Source organism: Typopeltis vanoorti, chromosome 8, assembly GCF_054136105.1.
Source record: "Typopeltis vanoorti isolate ZY-2024b chromosome 8, IOZ_Tvanoo_1.0, whole genome shotgun sequence".
Lineage (NCBI taxonomy): Eukaryota > Metazoa > Arthropoda > Arachnida > Uropygi > Thelyphonidae > Typopeltis > Typopeltis vanoorti.
Genome location: NC_143556.1, coordinates 28,132,729 through 28,152,999, shown reverse-complemented (window position 1 = coordinate 28,152,999; position 20,271 = coordinate 28,132,729). Strand labels below are relative to the sequence as shown.

The window sequence follows — 20,271 nt, the reverse complement described above, 5'->3', positions numbered from 1 at the left end:
CACATTCTCCTCCTGCACCTCTAAACCTCAAACCTGCCCTATCTCTCTAGTATTAAAATTTACTCCTGCAGGATGAAGTACCCATGAATAAAGTGTTCATTGAACAATTCCACTATATCAATCTTCCACAGTCATTTCTCCTCTACTGGCCACATAGCTAAAAAATTCCCTAGGATTTTCTTTGGATCTTAGTGCCAATCTCTTCTCATATTCCAGTTTGCCTTCCTTGTCATACTAGTCACTCTCCTGGCCTGTGTCTTATACTCTTCACCTGTCTCCTTATACTTCTTCCATAGCCCCTTCTTTTCACATGTAGTTCCTGTTTAATATTGTTTGTCATCCACTTTACTTCAAATTGTGTCCTCTTCTTCACTCGTGGAATACAGCTTACTATTGCTGCTAACAAATATTCCTTCACAAATTCCCAAGCACTAATGATATCTCATCCCTCTAATTCCTCCCTCCATGAAACTTCCCCAAGTTGACGTCTAAGACTATTATAATCACCTACCTTATAATTCCACATATGCTCCTGTCTTTTTGATACTCCTGCATGTCTATTCATCTTCCAAGTTAAAACTACATAGTCACTCTCTCGAACTGGTGGAAGAGATGTCATCACAGTTATTATCAACTCTTCTGATGCTATGACCAAATCCAAAACTCTTGAACCTCTTGTTCCCTCTATTACATGTTGCCTAAGACATTTGTCTCTCAAGAATTCTAGAAATTCCATTCCCTTATTGCTACATGCATCTTCCTTTCCCAATTTATACTGCTGTAGTTAAAATCTCTCATAACAATCATTCTTCTTGCACTTGCTAAGCTCAACTGCCTAAACATCTCCTGGTCCCCACCCTCTGTGCTCCTTGGTCTGTTAGCGGCACTCCACTAAATATCCTGTTCTGCCTACCTCTACCTCACACCAATTACTAAAGAATTTTTATAGGATTGATGTAGAAGAAATTTCTCAACGGATGACAAAAAAGAAGAGATCGAACAACCAGTAATTCCTGGAAGTTATACAAGAACGTAGTAAGGATATAAGGACTAGATTTTTTTGGTTTGGATAGTGAATGAGTGGAATGGATTGTTAAATGGGCGATAAGTGATGTGTCAGTGAGCAAGCTTAAGGAAAGGCATTACATATACTGTGTGAATACCATAGAGATGCTATTTAATAGTAATAAATATGAATGAAAGTTATAAAGATAGGTTATAAATCTGAGTTATCTTTATTCAAGTAATAAAGGAAACAGAGTGAGGCTAAAAAATATTTTCTACATGCAAGCAGCATATGTTTAAAAGGAAAGCTCTTGCATTTTTTATTTTTTTTTGTATATGACTCACCTATGAAAGATTGTAAACCTACAATTTATTTACAATCATTTGTGGACAGGATAAGGATTTTTCTAATAATTTTTTTTTTTAATGTAATCTGGAAACCCAAACATGAAGCTTTTTTAATGTATTTCAGGCCTCCAATAAGTGACCTCATGCAAGGTGATGAAATTCATCTCCGAACTAAAGGTAATGAAACATTCATGCCTATAATGGAATTCAAATCTACCACCTGTTGGTTGGAGAGCAGTTATGCAAGCCAAGCAGTCAACCAAGCTGGCTAATTTACTTATATTTCATGATAAAGTGAAAAAATTTCTAGAAAAGAGAGATCACACACACATTAATCTTTATGAAAATATCTGAAAGACTGTCATATAGTAATTTGATGTCAAAGTTGAGAAAGAGACAACAGATTTTTTTTTTTTTTAAATCCTCTCTCTTCCAATCTAGGTAACCAAAAAATGTTCCTTTAATTTCAATTTTCATTCAACATCATCCCAAGATCACTTGTGCCACCACTTTCTCTAGTATAATACACTTGAGTATGCAGCCTCCCAGCAAATTTAAAAACCTTACCATCTGAATAGCATCTTCAAAACACACACAGGGCTAGGAATATTTTTGATATAACCGTTTACACAGAATACAGTTATATTTGTGACCCTTATTTCTTTGTACCAACAGCTACACACCATATAAAACAGACAATGTACTGCATACCTTTGCTATTACCCTTACACCTGATACACACATCCATACATACAAGATTACAACAAACTTTTGCCTACTTCGGAGAAACCAGCAGACCTGCTAACCTCAACCTTGAAGATCATAAAACTACATTCACAACCATCTGTATGGAAAGTCAGGATTGGCAGATGATGCTCTAGATACTCTTTCACTTGTACAAGATATCAAGCAATTTTATAAGCTAGGTTTTTAATCCTTTTTCCCCAAGTAAGCAAACAGACAAGTAAGTCAAGTTTGTGGCTGCACGTAGTGCAACACTAGGCAACTCGTGGTAAAGGTGGAGCAAGCTCTGATCAATTTCCTTAGAATTTTCCCCTAATGCAAAGCTCAAAAAATACCTAGCTTACAATAAAAATCTAGCTTATAAAATTGCTTGGTATCTTTAACATATTATATACCCAAGGTAAAAACTTTCTACATCTTACTCTCATCCTGAGATTTTTATTTAATGAAGTCAAAGTGTTACACCTGATATCTTGAGAATATAGTATTCTCAGTTATCATGGTGTAACATGAAAAATAAATAACATAAATAAAAACCCCTGCATAAAAAGGATAATTTAATTAATAAAATATTCTTGCATCCAGTATAAATTGAGTAAAATGTAAAGGTCTATTGTTTAGTTAAGATAACAAAAGAAAAGAATGTATTACGATGTATTATGACTAAACAAGGAATTTGTATTAAATAAGTAGCTAACTAAGAATTAATATAGTAATGTGATTAAGAATGAAAGAGTTAAGTGCATAAGTATAAAAGAATGAGTCATGAAATATGCTATGTAAGAGGCTACAGATTAAGCATTAAGTAGAATTCTGAGAAAAGGTTTAAAAGGGGGTTAAGATAGAGGCTAACAAGAGAAATAACGGAATATCACTTAGGGCCTATACCTGGATAGAAACTTCATTATGAGTTGCCGATCAAAATGACGTATGGCGGCCAAATGCTACCCAATTGGTAGACAGACGGAATACAAGTAGGAGGCAGGAAAAAGAAGTAAGAAAGGGCGCCGTTAGGGGAGCAGCTATAAAAGGGTTGGTAACCCCCACCTCGAGGCTTTTCAAAGAGTAGACCCTTTTGGTTTTTTGGGGAAGACGTTTAGGTAGTCAAGGAGGCATGAGGCCCTTTTGCCAGAGGAGAAGAAACGTTTGGATAGTCGCGGTGGTTTTAGTTTGGTTTTCTAGTGGATTTCACGGTGTTCCTGAGTGGAGAGATATGGCTTATACCCTCATGCCACAAGGAATCGAAGGTGAGCGGGAAAGCTATTCCCATGTAGAAAGTGAAATATACCATAGAGTCATAGGAAGCTGTGAAAATATCGATGTCCTCGTTTCGGATAGTACAGCCGACGGCGCAGATGTTTATATAGCCCTGAATTGCAAGAAGTTATGCAAGCAAGTTCGTTCAGTAGAAGGTAAAGGCCCATAAGTGAAGCTAAAGAAAGGTATTGTGAATTTTGTCTTATGTTAACTAGAAGTTGTTTGTGATAGGTACCATTGTCATAATACGGAACTGTTAAAGTGATTAGGGAGAAATTATAATAGGACTTTAGAATTTGATAGAGTGTTAAAAGTAAACTAGCTAGTGTTGATAATTTGTGAATAATTAATTATCCTAAGAATCTTGAGTGCCTACTATATTGTAAAAGGAAAGTTAATGACATAGTTGTGTGTTAATGAAGTAAATTGTTTTATTAATATTGAGTTTGATTAATGTAAATTGAGTAATCAAGTAGCCTGAGGAATTTGAATGCCTAGTGTGATGTGTAGAGAATCGGAATTTGTCATAAGTATGTGCTAGAGTAGTTAATGATTTTGTTAGTGTACTTGAAGTTGAATAATCTAATAATGTGTGGTGATCTAATTTTTCCATGTTAAGTGAATTCATGTTTTGTATGAAATTTTGTGGCGGCATGATCGTAGTAACTTTTGTCGAATCATAGCCCAACTACTTGTATTAAGCTAATTTTAGTGAGTAAGTAATTTAGTTGAGTATTTTGATATGTACCATGTTTAGAGAAATAATAAACCTTTTGTTTAATGATAAAAAAAAAAGTTGTCTGATATTGCTAATCCAATGCACTGCTTAGAAACATTCGAGCCTAACCACGTGGGGAATTAATGTTAAGTAACGGGAAGTTTAAGGAATTAATGTTGAGTAACAAGAAATAGTGTCACGACTGCAATAGTTACACTCTCAGATATTTGAGTTCCTTTCTCTGTTTATGTATAAAATATCTTAAACTAAATATCCCAAAGGGCGCAGTTAAAATACAAATACTAGGGATACTACGGGAACAATAACTCAGATATTAGTAGAAAATTTGGTGATGTCTTGAAAGTAGAAGTTAGAAGAATATAGATGAATGCAATTTGTAAGACAAACAAAATCGTAAGATAGGGACATAACAAAAGCACCTTATGGCAAATTGTTTAGGTAAAATTTATAAGCTCTATATATCTTCACCCTTGGCATTTTTTTTTTTTTTTTTTTTTTTTTTTTTTTTTTTTTAGGTCTGGCTCGCACTGACGAGACCTCAATAAAGGTCAAAACCGGTCTGGGTAATGACCATTACCTTAATGCATAGCATCATACATCTCTGCAAGGAAATGTGTTTTGCATTAGGGGAAAATTCTAAGGAAAGTGATCAGAGCTTACTCCACCTTTACCACGAGTTGCACTACGTGCAGTTGCAAACTTGACTTACTTGTCTGTTTGCTTACTTGGGGAAAAAGGATTAAAAATCTAGCTTATAAAATTGCTTGGTATCTTTAACATAATATATACCCAAGGTAAAAACTTTCTACATCATACTCTTTCACAAAGGATTAAATGGAAGAAAACTGTGTTGTATAGAAGTCACTAGAGTTCTGAGAGACTATTTATAAAATCAGCATCAGCTATAAAACATTCCCCCCTAAGTACTACTGCATTAATTTGCATAAGATCTTGAAGAGTCTTACTCTAAGACCATATTTAGCTTGTTTTTTTTTTTTTTTTTTATCTGGTCCTCAGAAGCCACCTTGATAGAACGTTAGTTCCTTTTCAGCTACAATTATTTCTGCAACAATCCAATCATTTTTTGTTAATTGTTGGAAATAATTGTAGCTGAAAAGGAACTAACGTTCTATTTCTTACAAAGCACAAAATACTCAATTTATTGAGTATTTTGTACCGATTTTTATACCATGAAACATTATCATGAACAATCATGTGACCAAATTGTACATATTAATTCAAACATGATCTAATCAAGGTTTTATAAAATGGAAAACAACATTTTTATCCTCATTTATCAATATTTTCATCATTGCATTAATCCAGTAAGTTATCATCAAAACTTTCACAACACGTCCTGTAAATTTCAGCTCCTTATCCACAACCCTTCTAGATTCATATCTCCTTCAATGCATTTCAGCCATTAGATATACATTTCATCCTTCCTTTCCCTGGAAAACTGTATTCCTAGCATAATATAATAAATTTAGTTTAATCCTTTATACAAGTGTAAGCAAACAAAGTTTGCGCCTGAAGTATCTTCAGGATTGAGGCAACTCGTGGTAAAGGTGGACCAAGCTCTCATCACTCCCTGTCTTAGTATCTCCCATAATGCAAAGCACATCTCCTTGTGGACATGTATAATGCTATGCAGTGGCGCACTCAGGATTTAATCTTGGAGAGGGCCAAGCGCTCAGGATTTAACCTTTTTTTTTGGGGGGGGGGGGGGGCGAGTTGAGTAAACGTTTTGCGAATACACACTACATATCGCATACGACCTATAACTGAGCATCTGCAGTAATCGCTAATTCATAAGTAGCACACAACATAAATAAAAAAAATGAATTTTAATTAGGAAAAGATTTTTGGAAATTTTTCTAGTGTTTTTTCCATTTCTTTGGGGGGTGCCCGGGCCCCTTGGTCCCCTTCTGGGTGCACCACTGATGCTATGCATCAAGGGAAGGGCCACTACTTAGACTGGTTTCAACCTTTATTGAGGTCTCTTCAGTAGGAGCCAGACACAGAGGTGGTGATACGAAGGCGGAAACAATGGAAAAGTCATCTTTACCTATATGAGTTGCCCAAAGGTGTCTCACCTTATTATTAAATTACTCTGGATTGAGAGAATGATGTTGGAAGATTAAACTATAATAAATTTATTTTTTTTTGAAAGTTTATTTTTCACTTGGTCAAACTATAATAAATTTAGTTTAATCCTTTATCCACATGTGTGCCAATAAAGTTTGCGCCAGAAAGTATCTTCAGGACTGAGGTAAAGTGGTACAACACTGGGAAACTCCTTGCAAAGGTGGAGCAAGCTACCAACACTCCTATCCCAGTATCTCCCATAATGCAAAACACATCTCCTTGCTGATATGTATGTAATATCCACAAGGAGATGTGTTTTGCATTATGGGAGATACTGGGATAGGAGTGTTGGTAGCTTGCTCCACCTTTGCAAGAAGTTGCACCACTTTACCCCAGTCCGGAAGATACTTTCAGGTGCAAACTTTGTTTGCACACACTTGGATAAAGGATTAAACTAAATTTATTATATAATAAATTTAGTTTAATCCTTTATCCAAGTGTAAGCAAACAAAGTTTGTGCCTGAAGTATCTTCAGGACTGAGGCAACTCGTGATAAAGGTGGACCAAGCTGTCATCACTCCTCGTTTTAGTATGTCCCATAATGCAAAGCACATCTCCTTGCAGACATGCATAATGCTATGCATTAAGGGAAGGGCCACTACCCAGACTGGTTTTGACCTTTATTGGTCTCATCAGTGGAAGCCAGACCCAGAGGTGGTGATACCAAGGGGGAAGCTATAGAGAGGTCATCTTTACCTAAACAAATTGCCAAAAGGTGTCTCACATTATTATTAAATTACTCAGGATTTAGAGAAAGATGTTGGAAGGTTTTTCCTCACTTGGTTAGACTATAATAAAATTATTTTACTTTGGTTTGCTTACACTTGGATAAAGGATTAAACTAAATTTATTGTTATTTGAGACCTCCAGGGAGTCAAGGATTCATCGAGGGAAGCTGTAAATTACCCAACCTAGCTATCATACCTACCCTTGAATTCATTCACACTAGATGCACTCACTACCCGTAAGGGCAAATTATTCCACTCACTCACTGCTCTCTGGGAGAAAAACCTAGCTCTTACCCTCTTCTTGACTGCAAATAAATTTAACTTCCATGGATGCCCCCGTGTTCTCTCCCCACCTTCCATATAACGAAAAATTTCTGTTATGAAAAATTACCTGCAGTGTCCCCTCTAAATTTCAACTCTCTAAGTCCCCAAATTCATTACTCTTACACATCATAAAGCATCCCTATAATACACATCATTCTATCTCTTCTGGTCAAAGTGATGACCACTTAATAACACTGAACTTGTATTCTCATTCATCTGTTCATGGTGCCAGATTATTCAAATCAGATTCTAACAGAAGCACAGAGCTTTTTAACATTATTGTCTCCAATTCAGTCTACACAATTCCATATCTCTTTCCGAACCTTGAATATAGTTATCTACCATTGATCCAACCATATAAGAAAGGCAATTTGCTGTCATATGGTGATCATCAAAATTTGATGATCACCAAAACCCTTGTCAACAGAGCCTCCAATCTCTGCTCTACTAAGGCTTCCCTTGAAGCTGAACTCTCCTTTATTTGCCAGATCTTCCTATCCAATGGTTACAAATGAAAACATATTAGCTATTCCTTCCATTTCCTCACATATGTACATTGAGAAGGATGTGTGGAACAGCTAATGTTGGTTTTTATGGTATTGCAACCATTGGAAAACAAAGTTTTCCAATGGTTGCAATGTGAAACATATATTTCAGATTTTTAACTTGAATAGCATTACAAAACAAATGCTAACTTGTGCAATTTTCAAAGTTAGTCAAAGTCACTTCCCCATTACAGGGTCAAATGAAAGCACCATTGTCAGTCAGCAGCTCAGTAATCAATAACTGGACTTCAAATGATTAATAACCATACTACCCCCTTGTTAAGTCAGTGAGGTGAGCACTCACCAATTCTCTTCTTCACTGATCTTTGGTAATGTAGGAGGGATCAAAGCATTGATCAAACTAATAGCCACTTTTAGGTTTTCAATCCTTGAATGATAACCTTATATTTTTTAAGACAATGTTACAAGAGTAAAAACCTATGCCGCAGTTTTCAATTTTGCATCACTGTTTCATGGTCATGAAGAAAAGCTGTATAAATGCTTGACAGCTTGCAAACAGATCTACACAGCAGATGATCCTATGCCTAAAGGAGTTGTGAAAAGGCTCAGAACAAGAAAAATACCAATGTCACTCATAGAGCAAATGCAACTGCCAGAACAGTAAGTCCCTGGTTGCTGAAAAGCACTGCTGCTATGACAAAAGATCACCTTGAGTAAATAATAAATGCTTGTATCTTGCAATTTTCAAGATAAGTGGCACTTTGTTCTTAATTTGGATCACTTGTGGCTGTTTCTATCATTATTACTAACATCTGACCTCCATAGAGTCAGAGACTTATGATGGGAGGTATATACTATCCCACAAACAAAGCTCATTCAATCATGCCTTAAACACATTCAATGTGTCTGCATTCACAACACACTCAGGCAATGCATTCCACTCACCAACTACTTTCCATGCAAAAAAAAAACCTGCTCCTCACTCCTCTGTTCACACTCTCCTTAGTTTCCAGGGATGGCCTGGAAATTAAGAAGGATGTGAACAGAGGAGGAGGTTCTATTCTCCCTCTTCCATTCTATGTAAAATCTCTTTGATGTTAATCTGGTAACAATTTCTGACCAACTTATGTCTGAAATCATATCCTCTCCCTCCTCCTATTAACAAGGCTTTGTAAATTAAATTCTTTCAACCTGTTGTAATACTCCACATTTCTAAATACCAATTAGCACTTATGTGAATCTTCTCTGGACCTTTGTCACATATCCTCATCACTATGAAAACTAGGTGATCAAATCTGTGCATAATAATCCATATTGAGGCCTGAACAATCTCTGACCAACCAACCACAAGCTCCTCCAAAACTTGTGCAATCTGGGTCCTGAAATTTGGGTCCTTGTCTGCCACTACTCCTCTGAGATCTCTCATCTCCTACCTCCTTCAGAAGTTTCCCCACCAAATGTATACTTTGCATCCCATTGCACTACCAACTTTTAAAGCCTTACACTATGCAACACTAAACTGACAGTTCCACTTACCTGCTCATTCCACTCAGGCAGTTATCAGACTGACAGATTGCATGTTTTTCATCTTCTATAAAGAATTAATTTGAACAAACACTTTTCACTATAATTTTGTTTATATGTAGATACTGCACTGTCAACTTAATTTTTGTACATACATATTATTTACTAATTTCTCTTTGACCATTTTGAGTATGTACTGCTGAAATTTTATTTATATGTAGATACTGAATTGGCTTGATCTTTTGCACATGCATATTATTTGCTAGTTTGTCTTTGAGTATTATGTAGTGTTGTCATTTCTGACCATGTGTATTGCTGTAACTCTTGCATTAATTTTATCTATATGTGGATCCAACATTGCTAAACTTAATTTTTGTATATGCATATTATTATCCTTAACTATTTAAGTACCATGTAACCTATGAACTTGTATATTGCTATAACCTTTGCTGTTATTGCACCAATAAGCCATGAACCAACCAACCTGCCCATTCTTATGATCTATTCAAGTCCTCCTGTACAGCAATTAACATATGTGTGTGACTCTGCATTGTTCTAACCAATTCTGCATCATCTGCAAACTATTGCATATCACAAGTTAAACTCATCACAATATCATTAACATACAGGTTAAACAGCAATGGCCATAAAACAGATCACTGAGGCACACCACTAGTCTTCTTCTTCTTCTTCTTCTACGCGTTATTCCCGCTTCCTATGCAGGGTCCACGTGTTACTTAGATGCGACTTCTTGTTAGTACTACTCCCAACCGACCCGTCGCCTGGTCTGCCGCTGGTGGGGGGGGATATATTTTTTTTGACTGTAGAGGTGTATGTTCACGGGGCCGGTTTGCCTGTTTGCGGGATGAAAAACGCCAGATAAACTGGCGGAAAAAACCCTACAAGTCCCTAGCCTCATCAATCTTTTGGAGTACCGTTCCATCAAAGTATTACACAGCTGGTAATCTTTTAATCCCAAAATGCATAACTTTACACTTTTCCACATTGAATTGACAACCATTATTGCATAACACCTCCAAGGACTCATTGCAGGAGGACACTCCACTATACACATTTCTCTATCTCCTCTACTACTTAATTCTCCACCTACACGACACTACTACCATCAACTGTCCATCATCACCACCACCAACAGCAGCATTTTTTGTCTGTAAATTGTGTGTTCTTATAGCCGATTTACCTGTATACTGTTGGATGAAAAACACTGATACCTCCACATGAGATTGGCTAACTCACCTTCAATTCTGTCATATTAATTTGAGAATTAGGATAGAAACAGTATTTCATGTCTAGAAATCACAGACATGAGAATTAGTTCTAAGTAGATGTAGGAGCACTGAAGGTCATCAGAGACAAGCCCACATTCATGAAATATATTAAAATAGAACAATTATGAAAATACAAATATACAATTTGAAACGATAGCCATTTATGCAAAATGGAAGTTGAAGATCAGCAAAAGGAACATTTATGGGGGGAAAAAAATGGCTGAGAAAAACTGAGAAGACTACGACATAGATAGTTTAATGCAATTAGGACTGTTTTAAAATACTACCAATAAAAAAGAACCTAAACTAATTATTGAATATTTTTAAAAGAAAACTGTTGGTCAAATTTCAAGTGAAGCTTTTTAATTTATTCTGCTATCATGCAAATTTTATATACATATACGAAGTACCTCACGGAAATAGGTAGGAAAATGACGACGAAACTCAGAGTATTGACAAACATCACAAAAGCTATAGATATCTAAGTAAGCTTGGATAAACTTTTCTATTGGGAATATAAGAAGCTCCTGTAGATGATCATAATTTTCTAACGGAAACGCATATTATAAGTTTGTCTTAAAAGCATTTAAATAAACCAGTTCATGATTATGATATTTTCGCCACTATATCTTAACAGCATGTGTTCAAGCAGTAAAAATATTTTCGAGTTATTTTGAAACAACAACAGCTCCCAATGAACAATGCATCTTTCTCTAACTTGAAGAGATCGCAAATCAGCTTATTACTAGGTTCTTTGACCTATTCTTGAGACAACTTACTTTCATGTCGACAAGCAGCTGGTTAGAAGGATAGTCAACATCAACATGAACAAGTAAGAGACAACAGATATTGACTTACCTGTAAGACTACCTAAATATAGTGAAGTAGATCATTTCGATGATAAAAATCTGGACATATGATCTTTCTCCTAATAAAACAAAAAATGTGCTTCACATGTAACATATGCACACTCCTTAACCAATCCATTACATCACCGTTTCACTCGCACTACTCCTTCGCTGTATAACAACATCATGACTATTCCCCTTGCAGCTGTCGAAACTATTGCCCCGTCTACCGTAATATATTTTGTTTGATTTATTATGAAACTTAAAAGAATTTAGGATAAACGAAAATAATCGATTTCATCAGTTACAGGTTATTTAAAAACACATTAAAATATATTTTAAAAATCAACTAACGTATTTTATTCCTTCATAGGAAGTAGGCAAGGCTGTTTTAGTCCTATTTAACTTTTGGAGACTGTGGGAGGGTATTCCGATGTATTAAAACAAAGTTTATTCCTTCCACATAATGTTTTTCTTACGAATCTCTTGCTTAATAAGATTACACATCCATTCCAATCCTACTCTATTATTTATTCTTCGAATTGTAGGCACACACATTATTTAATAAACACTTCCTATGCAAGGTTGGTCGATTGGTAGATCCGCCTCTGCTACTAAAGGCTCATGCAAAAAATTAAGCAAGTTTGAGCGCGGTTAGTAGCTGGAAGGGTAACAATCGTTCGATGCTGTAGGCACACTCTCCCTCGATGAGGCTTTGGACCCCCTGGAGGTGTCAAATAACAATAATATTCTTCCCGTCCAGCAGCCGATAGTATGGCGCAGAACTCAGCATACTCCTCCTCATTTGGACATAATTTTCTACTTTGTAGTTCAGCATGTCATCTTTTTCTGAACCGAACATTCATAAACTTAGCTACTTCGCAAGTGAATACTGCAAGAGGCAATTTCGTTACATCTTTAACTGAAACCCCCATCTGACACTATAATAAGATCTAACACCGTTCCGTTTGGCTTAGAGTTTCTTCAGTCAGGGCCATCTTGAAGCACACTGGGCAGTTGCCCAGGATCCCCATGCTGCCATATTGTTCATGAGAGGTTTCTTGGCAGAGTATATAAATTACTCAACCTCTGGCTGGAATACTGAACTAAGAAAGCGAACTGGAAATGGCGCACACGTCAATATGTATATACTTTTCATACTATACTATAAATAAAATTTAAAAACATTTTTTTTCTCAGGTGGAAGCTTATTCACTCAATTGAAAACAATTGGTTCTGATGAGCTAAACAAAAAGTGTAAACATTTTGGAAATGTGTATCACAAAGATTTTGATTGTGGATAGCTTCTAAATGAATGCAAGCACTACATGGTAAAAATTGTGAGACTCTCTCTGTGTTTTATAGAAAAATAATTTCAGAGAACTTAAAATTGCGCTCTGAATATTCATGTGCATGGTAGTGACCAACAGCACAGGGGAACGTTGAATTTCAAGATTGAAACTTACAAAGAATCAGATTCGCAGCACAACAGTGAAGCAGGGTTTGAAATGACTTTAACTCATATGCATGGAAAATGACATCCTGAAGAACATTGACTATAAGCCAATAATAAATCAATTCTCTGCAAAGAAATTTCGCAAAAGGTTCTATTGATTATTCCTTGCTTTACAGCATGTTTTTTATGTTTAAACATTGATTTTGTTAAAAGTATCAATAAATCTATAGGATTAAGTTTATTATTATTATTATTATTATTATTATTATTATTATTATTATTATTATTATTATTATTATTATTCCTGATACCTCCAAGGAGTCCGAAGACTCATCGCGGGAGGACATCTTCAACTGTCTCTACACCTTACCTCTACTACGAATCAACGCCATCTACCGCCCACCTCCAACACCACCACAACTAGTAATTTTTGTCTGTAAATTGCGTGTGTTCTGAAGGGCCGATTTGTATGTATGCGGGATGAAAAACCCGAGTTTCCGGGAGAAAAAACCCTGATACCTCCGTATGAGATCGGCTAACTCACCATCGATTGAAATCGACCAGATAAAGATTCCTCCCGTCGCGACGAGAATCGAACTTAGGCCTATTTCAATCGAAGGGCGCAATGTACCGTCGTTCTTCCAATTGCGCTACGGAGGCGCTTATTGATCATTTATATTTTCATTCCCATGGGTGGATGGGTGGGAGCCCTAGTGCGTTGCTTTGCCCAGAGGCCAACAACAGTGTTAAGACGGTACTACCTTCAGCCACATGCTACTTCAGAAAGTTGTCTCCTAGCAACTCAAATTCAATTTCATTCTTCTCGTGAGATTTTACTACTGACCAGGAGCGGTTCGTGCATAGGCACTGCAGAACTGCAGTACCCCCAATTTTTCTCGATATATAAATATATTTATTAATTTATTTATATTTGCTTGTAATATTTAATTTTATCATCAACAATCCTATACAATTATCTTATTTTGTAAAAAAAAATAATAATAAAATCCATCTTGTAGCACTTACGAGGGCGAAGGACGCTAGCGGCACTATGTTTTCCACAGTGCCATATTGTTACGCCCGCAAGCATAAACACGTCATTGACAATTGACATTAATGTCTTTAATGAAGGGTGAAGCAAGAAGCTTTTCATATTCCCTGCTATTTGTTACGGCTACAATGACGGTAGAGTTTTATGAGCAGTTTGCTCGCCTTGGATGGGCATGGAGATTATGCATCACTACGGGAAGCTAAAATAGCTTTTGGTCTTTTATTATTATTATTATCATTACGGGCAACTCAAGGGAGTCGACAAACTCATCGAGGGAGGCATAACATCATGTCAAGAACAACTATTCGACATTCACACAGTATCTATCATACCTCACCTTGAACTCATTCACAGTCATGGCACCCACAACAGACTCTGGCAGCTTATTCCACTCATTCACCACTCGCAAAGTAAAAAACCTAGCTCTAACACCCTTGCTAACCACATTCTTGCCCAGCTTCCATGTATGGCCCCTAGTCCTCCCACCACCAGTCCTATTCTCAAAAATATCTTCTGAATATTTTAACACATCCGTTGCCTTGTAGGCTACAACTTGCTGAACTAGATCATTGGGATGTATGGATGTCTTTAAGAAGAACTTCGTTGATAAAGATAGTACGAAAGAGAAAATATAAGGAATATTTGAATCTTGATGAAGTAGGTTATTTCTGATGAACCATGGGGCGTTCAGATTCATTCTCAAGGACTTGTTTTGTACACGTTGCAGTTTGATAATATTTGTAGTGGGGGTGTGGCTCCAGGCTGGAGAAGCATAAGTATGGGACGAATCATCAGCTGGTATAAAAGCAATTTGATTCTGACCTTTAGCTTGCTGTTCCTATTAATTAGGGGTAGATTTGGGTGACAGCTTTAGATGCCTTTGCACATGTAGCCTTGATGGTTGATTAAAAGTTAATTTTTTGTCGAGGACGACACTAAGGTATTTTGTTTCTGTCTGCCAGGGAATTTTGGTATTGAATAGCATGACGTCTCCTGCAGGAGTTGTTGACGTTTTCGTGAAGAGAATGGCTGCACTTTTTTGGGGATTTACTTCAGGTCTCCATTTGGAGAACCATCTCTAATTTTAGGTTTTCCTGAAGCTTTCTAATAATGAAGTGTAGTCGGAGAGATCTGACTAACAGTGCTGTGTCATCCACATAAAGGGCTATGATGGATGACATTGGGTTGTGTGGGATATCTGACATGCATATAGACAACAGCAATGGAGCCAGTAGGGATCCCTGCGGTACTCCGGCTAAGATATGGCGCTAAGTTGAGGTAGTACCATTGATTTTGATTTGCATGGTTCTGTTTTGGAGATATGATCTAACTAAATGTATTATTTTTAGTGAGATACCAGCTGAGATAAGTTTGCATAGCAATCCGAAGTACCATATTTTTGTCAAATGCTTTGGATAGATAAAAAAAAGCAGCACCAGTGTATTGACGCCAGTTGTAGCTCGTGGTAATATATTCCACAATTCTGTGGATTTGCTCGGTAGTACTATGGTGTTGCCGAAAACCAAACTGTTCCTTAGGAAGGATATCCAGTTCATTTACTGTGGCTTGAAGTCGTGAGAGGATGACCTCTGCAACCTTACCCAGGTTGGAGATGAGACTGATTGAACGATAATTTTGAGGTAGGTGTGGGTCCTTTCCTGGCTTATGTATAGGGATTCCATCAGCCAGTTTCCAGATGGAAGGAAAATAGTGAAATCTTAAGATTGCATTTATTATTATGGTCAGACGCATTAAAGCTTTTCGTGGCAGCAGATTGATTACACATTTGTGATGCCATCTGGCCCAGGAGCTTTTTGTTCTTTAAATGTTTAATAATATTATATATTTCAGCAGGTGATGTGGGTGCAATATGGTCTGCACTGTTATCAGGAAGTTTGAGTGAGCGTCTAACCTGTCTGTGAATTTTATAAATATGATCAAAGTCTGGGTTTTCATATGAAGGTTTGCACTGCTCTTCTAAATTTTTGCTATGCCTTCTGCCTTCTCTACGTCTGTGTGAACAAGGCCCTGGTCAGAAAATATTGGGAGAAGGGATCTGCCTTTATTTCTGATATTTCTCAGTAGACCCCAGACAGTAGGTGAGTTAGAGGCTAACTTTTCTTCCCATACTTGGTCTCTGTGAGCCTTGAGTGCATCTCTCACTGTCCCATTTAGTCTATTTAGAACTGTTTTTATCTTGTGTCCCGCGAGTGTTACGAAATCTTTTCCTGACTCTGTTTTTTTCTCTAATGAAGTTCATAATGCCTTCAGGTAAAGTCTGGCTTGCGGGCAGATTTGTAGGAGGTAGCTACCGTTATAACGGAATTAATTTGTTGGGTGAGGTTTCTGACTTCAGATTCTACTTCTTCTTCTTTTGTGATATGTGAGGAACAGGTCCAATATAATCATTGAATGCTGTTGACAGTCTTTCCCATGATATATAGTAATAAGAAGGAGGTGACAGATATTCTTGTTTTCCCAGCTGTAGTAGAATTGGGTTGTAATCAGATGATAACTCATTTAATGATTTTAAGCTGTACGGGAATTTTATATCTTGCAGGATAGCTATGTCCAGGATGTCAGCAGTGCCAAGCGTACTAAGATGAGGTGGTTCGGTGGGGGCTGCCACAACAGCATTGTTTGATCTTATGTAGCTGGAAAGGATGCAACCATTCTTGTTGGTGGTTCTACAATTCCACGAAGGGTGCTTGGAGTTCAGATCCCCGGCTATAATGGTGGACGCTCTGATGCATAAGATGGCATATAGATCAAAGTGTAGTAGAATTTTTAGGGGTAGGTTGTAAGCTGGGTAAGTTTTCAGTCTACCAGAAAACTTCCACGTCTGTGATCTCAAGGTTAGTGGTTGGAGGGTTGTTTAAGGAATGGTGATTGATATAATTTTTAATAAAGATGGCAGTGCCGCCCTTCTGTAATTTAACATGTCGTTTCTATATAGGAGATAACCCCTTATTTTAGGGTTATCTGAAGGGTATTAGATGTGTCTCTGTAATTAGCAAAACATCTGGTTAATATCTATAGGTAAATTCTTGGAGCTCCAGAATTTTGTTTCTTAGTCCATTTGCATTCCATGCAACGATCTGAAGAGAGGATGGAATAAGTTTGTTTCTATTCATCGATAAGTGCTGTGAGGATGGTCTGTGTTTCGCGTAGGAATCTTTTAGTGGAGGTTGCTGAAGGGTTTGACAGGCTAAATTCTTGTAGTGTGTTTGCTATAGAGGCCGTAATAGCAGCTGTTAGGTTTGTAGGTGCTAATTTGTTTGTGCGGGCTACATCAGCATAATGTGGAGCAGGGCCTTTGGTGTTCTTGTATTAGAGGAGGAGGACTGTTTGGCTGCCTCCATCCTTCTGTTCTTTGGTTGTTGAATACATCCCTTATAGTTGGCAGGATGAGGGCCACCGCGGTTGGCACATTTAGCCGAGGTGATTTTTGGCTTCGTGCAGATATTGGTTGGGTGGCTATCCCCACACTTCAGACATTTCAATTCAGCTTTGCATAGTTCATGGGCATGACCAAACTTTTGACACCTGAGGCATTGCCCAGAAGATGCCCTTTTCCGGAGTGGCTCTGGTGTGACAATGAGACCGCAGATTGTTTTCAAGTTGTAGATATGTCTGTATATGTTGTGGATCTCTACAAGGACTAACGGCATGGAAGTCGTTTCGGATCTGTACATTCTGCTGACCTCTTAACTGGAAGGCAGATTCTGCAAGTTAAGATCAGCAGCTACGTCTTCTGTATCAATGTCTTTACAAACGCCACGGAGGACCACTTTTAATTTTTTTTCAGAGCTGGGCGAAAAGATATGATTCCGAATACTTCTATCGTCCAATTCTTAAGTCAACCGTCTATAATCTGTCACCGCTGCAGGGTGTATTTATATTCCCTCATCTATATTTTTGGCTTTTATATAGCCAATGTGTAAGTTGGATAATGTTGATCTTCAGGCTGCCCATCTGTGTTTTTCTCTTAATATGACTGGAGGCACCTTTTCTTTGGGAGAAGCAGTGGAGTCTGAAACTTGACCGTCTTGTACTATTATATTGTCTTTGAGTGGTTCAAATGTTGTTCTCCGCTTTTTGCGTGACGGACCTCTTGAAAATCTGAGGGAGTGGTGGTCATCGATTCTAACTGATCTTCCATTTTCTCGGCATCAACGTCTGTGACACTTGCCGGGGGAAACGTGTTGTAAAGTTTCACTTTTGCCGGCAATTGTTGTTAAGTGGTTCGCCTAGTCTGATAAATTCCCGATATATTTCTTCGAATATTGTCTCTTTCAGCTGTTTTTCCATAATTGTTCATTTAAAGTATCTGAAGCTGGAAAAAAAAAAAAGAAAAGAAATACTTACCACACTTACCATGCAGTTGCCTTGCCGGCACTTCTGCAGGAATTTTTTGGGTAAGAACACTGATATAAGATGGCATGGTGTTCAGGAAACATTTGCAACAAATATCACTTACAAAAGTTTTTCGTCAATTCTCCATTCACCAGGGCCGCATTTGCCATTAGGCGCAAGATGGGAGCCTCACTCTCTAGGGGGGCCTCATTTTAAAACCTTACTCCTTACAAAGAACAATAAAAAACAGCGTAGTTATAGTTGAAAAATAAAATATTTATTTTTTATATTAAATTCATAATATAAACACTAGAGGCCGCGGAAAATTTTGTGAAGCTTCCCGCTTCCATTTGAAATACATTGTGCTTTCCTTAGAATATAAAACTAACAGGAACTCTGTATTCCATAAAATTCATGCAGGTAAGCGTACCATTTCTTTGCTGAACGTATATACACGTCCAGCAAACCTGGAAAATATTCTGTCCACCTGCTAAAAGAACATGGATAAGAAGTGTAGTTTGACTGTCATGTCCATTAGAAGGTGCCATAATCCTTCACGCTGAAAAGAACACTTTACATTACCTGGCGTACGTAGTAGCTACGTTCTGTGGCCTACATCAAGAAACGCCGTTGCTTGCCGTTTGCTCCGTAACCGGAATCTAAGTTATATCAGACTAAATACCTATGAGTTATATTCATTTTGCTGCTTGTTTTTATTGTATAATTATAGTTTTTAATGCCAGCGTAAAATAAGAAATCCTTTCATACTTTCTTCACTTCATATTGTATCGCTTTGGAATCAATGTCACTATATTTTTTTTGCTAATTATTTTAATCGCCAATACATTTTAAAATTCTTCAAGAACTTGACTGAAGAAAATTATTTTTGTCAAACAATTATTTTATAATTTCATGAAAATCCGAGTGATTTAGAAGTGGCGTTTGCATTCTATGGCGCTTGACCACATGAAGAAAGGATTTGGTGGTTCAAATCTAGTCGCCGACTAGAGCAAATTTTTCTAAGCTTTTTTTCGGCCGGTTCTCGAGTAAGTCGATCCCTGGCACAGGCTAGCGGGTTTTTTCTCCCGGAAACTCGGGTTTTTCATCTCGTAAACTCAAGCAAATCGACCGTAGAACCCACACTATTTTCAGACATTAAAAAAAAAAATATTGTGTTAGGGTTAGAGACCACAAGATGACGGCACTAGCTTGCCGCCTTCTTCACTGCGTAACGATGAATCAGTGATAGCCTTGGGCCAGCTATCTCTCTGATTGGCTACCAGTGGAGATTGAACTGCCCACTCAGTCTCCAAAAGTTAGATAGGGTAAACTGCCCCGCCTACTCCCTATACGGGAACAACATAGGCGTTAGTTGATTTTGATTTTTTAATGATAATCCGAATCTAACAATGAATACAGCCTCCATCTGTTCCAAATTAAGTTTCCTATTTTGTTCATATTCTTAGTTTGAAGGTTAGTTATCATATGTAAATCTTGAATCAATCGTGTAATGCATAATTTTTATAACGTAATCTGTAGGTTTTTGCATTTCAACTTTCTCGGTTTTCCCCCAATCACTCACTACAAATCAAAATAAACGGCAGTTACGAAGTCAATTATTATGTACATATTTTCGGCTAATTTCGATATTATGCGGCAGTTTTGAAGTAGCGATGTTTCCAGTACAGTTTATCTTTTGAAACATGTGTAGGCGCATGCGTCAAAATGAAATTTTATTTCCAAAAATTTCATAGCAGAATTAATTGCCTTTAACAGCTAACTCCCCATCCCAAAATTATCACCACACACACACACACACACACACACACATACACACACACACACACACACACACACACACACACACACACACACACACACACACACACACACACACACACACACACACACACACACACACACACACACACACACACACACAGTGCTA

General features: G+C 37.3%; 1 protein-coding gene across 3 annotated transcripts in view; it reads right to left on the bottom strand.

Moving 5' to 3' along the window:
* Positions 1-11,627, bottom strand: part of LOC150103873 (rab-like protein 6) — a 330,329-nt gene extending 318,702 nt beyond the window's left edge. For all 3 annotated transcript variants that reach the window (XM_090396585.1, XM_090396584.1, XM_090396583.1), the window contains exon 1: positions 11,471-11,627. The gene's annotated coding sequence lies outside the window, so the exon portion shown is untranslated. The remainder of the gene's footprint in view (positions 1-11,470) is intronic.
* Between the last annotated feature and the right edge of the window lie 8,644 nt (positions 11,628-20,271).